The sequence below is a fragment of the Octopus sinensis genome, linkage group LG1 (assembly GCF_006345805.1).
Source record: "Octopus sinensis linkage group LG1, ASM634580v1, whole genome shotgun sequence".
Lineage (NCBI taxonomy): Eukaryota > Metazoa > Mollusca > Cephalopoda > Octopoda > Octopodidae > Octopus > Octopus sinensis.
In genome coordinates, this window is record NC_042997.1 from 134,863,203 (window position 1) to 134,870,702 (window position 7,500).

Sequence of the window (7,500 nt, forward strand, 5' to 3'; positions counted from 1 at the left end):
ATGGAAATAGTATATTCTCCAACGGCTACTGTGAATCAGTCACCGTGCACAACAAAGCCAATGACCTGACAGTAATTGGGCTCTATAGGCCGCCCCAAACACCCATACTGTGCTTTAAAGGATGCCTCAACAGCATTAAGTGCTTTATTCAACAGTGCCATTCTAGCAACCTACTCATGATGGGAGACTTCAATCTACCCTGTGTTGACTGGACTAAAAACTTTTTGAAACCAAGCACTCCCGCCTCAACCGCTGACAAAGAAGCAGCAGAGTCACTTTTCGACTTTACGAATGAGTTTTTCTTGTCCCAACTTGTCCTTGCACCAACAAGACATCAGAAGAACATTTTGGACCTAGTGTTTAGTAACCACACTAACACTATACATAACGTTACAGTGGAAAAAACCCTTCTTTCAGACCATGACATGGTTCTCTGTAACATGAAATTCCACCAGCCGAAAGCTAATCCTAGTGACCTCCCTCCAGCCCACCCATTTGATAACATGGATCTCCATAATGCCAACTGGGATGCAATCAGGAACGAGCTATCACATGTTGACTGGTCCTTTACACATACACACATCTCCACCAACCATAAAACATCTTGGCAGATCTTTGTAGACACCGTCACAGACATATGTGCAAAACACTCCCCACCAAGACCTGTGAACAAAAAGTGCAGAATCCCCCAAAACAGAAAAACTATTATCAGAAAAATAAAAAGAACAAACAAAAAAATTAACAAACTAAAGTACTGCCAACAGAAACACACACATTCGACGGCTATCGCACTGCTTGAATCCAAAAAATATAACCTCCAACAATGCATGAAGACCCTCATCAATAACCAAAGATCAGCTGAGGAGAAGTGGGCCATTGAAAAAATCAAACTCAACCCCAAAGTGTTCTTTTCATTTGCGAGGAAACGCAGGGTCACTGTCTCCATTGTTGGCCCTCTAATTGATGAAACTGGCACTCTCCAAGATAATGCCAAATCCATGGCCGAGATACTGTAGAAACAATACTGCTCTGTTTTCAGCAATCCTGATATGGCCGATCTGGGCTGTATCAGTGATGTCAACCCCCAACACACTATATCGGACATAACGTTTAGTGCCCCTGATGTCTTAGCGGCGATAAATGAAATAAAACACAATTCAGCAGTAGGCCCCGATAGGTTCCCTGCTTGTGTCCTGAAGGTGTGTCGACACCAACTTGCATCTCCCCTTGCTAATCTGTGGAGAAACTCACTGGATGCTGGCTATATTCCAAAAACCTTCTGTCCCAGTCTGTTGTCCCAGTTTTCAAAAAGGGAAACAAGTCCCTTGCAGTGAACTACCGTCCGATCTCACTCACCTCTCATATCATCAAGGTATTTGAGAGGGTGGTGAGATCTCGAATAACCCAATTTCTGGAAAGCAACAGACGGCTGATCTCTAACCAACATGGGTTCCGGAATGGAAGGGACTGCCTAACGCAGCTCCTGCATCACTTTGATGACATTTTGAGAGCTTTGGGAGAGGGCTCCAACACCGATGTCATCTACCTTGATTTCAGTAAGGCCTTCGACAGGGTCGATCACAAGATCCTATTGAAAAAACTATCCAACATTGGTGTCTCTGGAAAGTTACTGAAATGGATCAAGTGTTTCCTGACAGACAGATCTCAACATGTTGTAGTTGAAGGGGTAAAATCAAGCCCAGCCAAAGTCAGTAGTGGCGTTCCGCAAGGCACTGTGCTGGGCCCACTTCTTTTCATCATCTACATTAATGACATTAATGACATCATCAAGCACAGCAACATAAAAATCTTTGCAGATGATTCCAAGCTACAGAAGGTCATAAATGCGGCGAGTGACCGGACATGCCTTCAGTCAGATCTACTGGCTGTTATCCAATGGGCAGAAAAAAACAATATGCTGCTGAACGAGGATAAATTTGAGTTAATCCACTTTGGAAAAGAGGATGCCCTGAAACTCCCATACTCCCTTCCTTCAGGTGAAACTCTCGCGGTGTCCAACAACATCAGAGACTTGGGAGTAATTGTAGACAACAACATAAGCTGGGCCACTCATATAAACACCAAAGTTGACATGGCCCGCAGAATGTGTTCCTGGATTCTCAGAACTTTCCAGTCGAGAGATATCCACACCATTATCCTTCTCTTCTCCACTTTTGCCCGACCCCACCTTGAATACTGTTGTCCACTGTGGTCTCCCCACACAATACAAAGTATCATAAAAGTTGAAGCATCTCAAAGGGCAATCACAAAAAAGATAGATGGCATGACAGGCCTTGACTATTGGGGTCGACTAGAAAAGCTAAAACTTTATTCTCTCCAACGTCGTCGTGAGCGCTACATCATCTGCATGATGTGGAAAATATTCCATCAGCATTGCCCAAATGATGTTGGCATCACCTTTAAGGTACATCCAAGGCTTGGGCCCCGTGCCATCCGCCCAAAACAAAAATCGCACTCTCATCTCATAACAACAATACGGCACAATTATTTCACCTCAATTGGCCACGCTCTCTTTAACATTACACCAAAACACATTAAAACAGAAACTGACCCTATAGGGTTCAAGAAGTCTTTGGACAGATTCCTTCAAGAAATCCCGGATAAACCCCCTACACCCGGATATGTCTCTGTAAACAATAACTCTCTACTTAAGTGGGCCATAGTGCCCAAATTCTGACTTGAAAGACTTCACCAGGTGGTGCTATTAAGTTAGACATGGCCTGGGCCAATAAGGGCCGAAACCTATCAAAGTATCAAAGTATCAAAGTATATATATATATATATATATATATATATATATATATATACATATATATATACATATATACATATATATCTATATATAAGTTCAGCAAAAATTTAGTTTCAAATGAATATGGTACTTAATTTAGATGCAGCAGAATTTTGTAATATGTTATCTATAAAAATCCGTGGGGTGATTATAATAAAAAAAAAAGCAACAAGAATGACTCCGTTAATTTGGAACGATCATTTCGTACTACATCATTTTATTAAATGTCGTCAGTATTACAACATTTAAAGGTGTATTCATATTGCTGCAGAACCGTTTTACTACACTGTTACTTTTGACAGACCCCCTCCAGTATGTGGCATTTGTTGTATAAGGGTGTTTGATGTCGCTACCCTCCTTTGCACCTCTTACTGCGATGTAGGGTTATCTGGGACTCACGACAGGAAGAGGTCCACTTTGATTTGAAAATGCCTACATCCACGTTGTGTAGGTCCCTCGGTCTCTTTGGGAGATAATTAAAAAGGTGTGGGTCCCTGAAATCCGTCTGTTGCAGTAACTGGTCCTAGTGCGCGATGGAATTGCTAGAATGTTTGTCACTATACAAGGTCAAACCGTTCTGGTATTTGCGTCGCTTTCAATTAGATAATTTAGGATCTTCCAGATGTATATCACTGCATACTTCTCTAATCTTCTCTCCAGAGAATAGAATCTAAGATGTTTTAGCCTTTCCCACTAGCTGACCTGTTACAATGAGAAAATCTTTCTGGATTGATTCAAGATCCGCAGTTAATTTTACACTGTAAGGTGATCATAGCTGAGAGCAGGAATATTGCTTCGCTAAATTTAACTGCATGTTTTTAGATTTAGTGTATTTATTCTGTTCTGTCTGGGGAGAGTCATTTTCTTTGTGTGCCTTATAAGGTAACACACTCACCGTTAAAATTTCCACTTTTTTTCTTATTTTTATTTTCCCCAAATTTTCGTTGCGTCTTGCAATATTTTCAATAGTCTTGACTCTAAGGTTGCAAGACGCCACGAAAATTTTAGGAAAATAAAAAATAAAAAAAAAAGTAGAAATTTTACCGGTGAGTATGTTACATTATAAGGCACAAAAAGAAAATGACTATCCCCAGACACAACAGAATATGCTTCAACACACGAACTCATATAAAGAATCCTGCAAACCAAATCCAAAAACGAAGTATTTATTCGTGTTCAGCTGCCAATGTAGTCAGTGAGTAGAGGTTTACAGCTCTTATTCAGGTCAGAGAATGAAAATACAAACATAGAAGTAGACACATTATGTATTGAAATAATTTTTTGATTGATATTAGAATCCAATTGTTTAAAATACAAGAAATATATGATACAAATTAACATATATATGTCTTATGTTTTGCATTATGGAAAAGCAAGAGAAAAAATATATTTAAACAGTTCTACGGATGATAAATATAATTGTAAGTATATACATAGAAAAAAATAAATAATATATCTTTAAAAAATTAGATATATATACACACAGATATGTAATACCAAATCAGTCCGTTCTACACTACCTCACATTTATGTACTTAAATATGAATCAAAATCACAGTCAGATATGCACTCCCTCAAGTTAATGCACTTAACATTTATGAATATTCTTCCTATATTTTCGAACTGTTACTCAAATGGAATGCAATGTTGTTCATTATTAACTGAATTATTACCATTATTATCAGAATGCCAGCAATATAAGATAATATGTGCCCTTTCATGTATATGCAGGTGTCTGTATTTCATATGCATTGTTGATACTTATAGTGAGTATTAAACCATGAATATCGAAGAACTTAGCCTTTACAAAATTTAGTGTTTACAAAATAATGATAATAATAATAATTTGCAAGAAATGTTTCATTTACGAAACAGCTGTTACGAAACAAAAATGGTTTTTCCCAATGTATGTATGTATGTATGAATGTATTTTAAATGTATGCTTATATACTTCTAAATATAAGCATATTTCTATACAAACGTATATATTTTATATTTACATGTATATGTGTGTATGTGTGTGAGTTTTTGTGTGTGTTTGTGTGTGTGTGTGTTGTGTGTATCTATAAACACAAAGAGAGAAAGAGAGAGAGAGAATGAGATACAGAGAATGAAATAGTGTGAGGGCACGCATCTTAATATGTACGCTTGTATGATATTTTGTGTGTGTGTGTGCACTTTTCGATTGTGTTTCATATAACAACCACACAGTGGTTTACTCAAACTTCCATAACATTATGAAAACTATTTGTGTTACACACAATTGAATGTTTGATGATGTTGGCCGATATTACGACTATAATAAAGTTTCGTATATGTTTCTTATAACAACCACACAGTGGTTTACTTAAACTTCCGTAACATTATGAAAAACATTTGTGTTACACACATTTAAATGTTTGATGATGTTGGCCGATATTACGACTCATATTCATCGTCATTTCCTCCAGATATTACATCGACTTTCCGTGCACACACACAGGCTGTAGGAACCTCGATGACGCTTGGTTTAAAAACGTATAGTCCATCAACACATTCAGCTGTACGTTTCAGGACAGTCATTGGCGTATACACCATCACACATTGGTGGTTACTGTCAGAGTCCAGACAGTCTGTACAACGACACACGACTTCTGTGCGTGATGGAGGAAAATATGTTGAATTGTGGGTAATTTGCAAGTACCATGGGCAGGTTGAACGCTCGCGTATGATATCAGTAGATATTATGAACAATACGACGTTGGTGAGGAGGAAGATCAGAACTCTGAGCAGAACCTGCGTGATATAAAATGTAAATGTGAAAATGAGTAATTACAGTTCAATATAACACACAGCTAAATGAATAAACGAAATCAAGTATTATATACTACGTCTATCGCTCACACCAACTCACTCACTTACTGACTGATTGTCCTACTGACTGAATGACTGACTGACTTTTTCACTCACCCAATCATTAGGCCCTTATATCACTTTATCATCGTTTAATACTATAAACTATATTTGAATTTTTTAAAACACTTAAGTACGTGTAAAATAGGTATGTCGAAATTAGGTCCTCTGGACCGTACAGTACAAGCCATAATTCAAATAAAAATTCAAATAAAAAGTTAAAAAATAAAAGCTACAAAAATAAAAATTACAAAAATAAAGTAAGAAATAATATATATATATAGACATATATGTACATATGTATGTATAAGAGGGCTAAAAAAGGAAATGTTTATTGGAATGTGGAGAGTAATTTAACTCCCTTTGAGTCGATCCGTGACTTCAAATCCGTCCATAAGCATCGTTTGCAATGAAAACATATTTCGAAGAATGATTGCATACCTTTCTAAAGCTCTATGAACGGAGTTTATGCTACTTTTTAACAGATAATTTTGATGGCACATGTGTCAGTGGTTAGAGCATCGAATTTCGTGCCGGGCTGTGTTTTGTGTTCTTAACCAAAGCATTTTATTTCGCGTTGCTCTACTCCCCTAAGCTGTGTAATTGAGGTATGTTGTCACTGGTGCTAAGCGGTGTCGGCATTTACCTTCATCTATTAAACTATCGATGGCCTGGAGATGGGATTCTTCTATGTACTGGCCGGATTTGATACTTAGATGAGGAATCTTATTGGAAGAATACCTTGGACATTCAAGATCAAAGGTGTTATTTACTTTAACCAATAAATAATTAAATAGAGAGGGAATGAATACAGAGTTTATGTGCTTCATATCCTTCTGTTTTAAGGTTCTTTAAATCTTTTGCACAAATTCTCCTTTAACACCTGCCAAATGTGTGCTCTCGGACACCCAACTACAATTTTAGTTAAATTAGAAGTGAGATTAAAGAATTAAATTTGTTTAAAAGAGGTATGAAAAAAACGGTGCCATTTATAAATATATATATATATTGAATATGTATATATATATATGAAAGCACAGAATTAGATCAATATACCACAGCCATAGAAATACGTATCATATGTATAGTACCAATCTGCGTAAAGAACATAAGCAAAATGATTCACTCATTCCTATGAATGATAGATGAGTAAGCATAGACATAAGACTGAAAATATAAATATTACAGTTGGTATTAACAAGGTTCGTCTACTTACTTTGGTGGAATTCATTATAATGTATGGTCACTTGGAATGGAAAGGATGACAATCGTAGTATATATGTATGTATTTACAGATAAATCTTGAGCGTGCGAGTTTATCAAAATGATATTCGCTTGTGATGATAACATCTCCTCTGAGATTACTTATATATAATATTTTTACCGTGGAATTACCATATGTCACAAAGATTAATGAAAACTAAAAAATTATAAATATAAACGGGAGGAACTAACAAATTTAAGGAAAAATTTACTTCCGGTAATGTGAAAGATCAGATATTAAGTTAAATATATTGTGATCTATATAAATTGCAGAGCGCCTGAAGGAACCAGGACATGGTATACGATTTGTTTCCTCTTTTACCTGTTGAGCGGGTGTGATTCATTGTGATTTGTCTTAATACGCAGGAACATAGGCATAGTAAAATATTGTCTTAAGAACTTTCCGAATCTATTTTTAATATAATTTATCATTTCTGTTGCATATCTATATATCTATATATCTATATATCTATCTATCTATCTATCTTTCTTTCAATCTAACTATCTGTCTATCTATCTATCTATCTATCTAT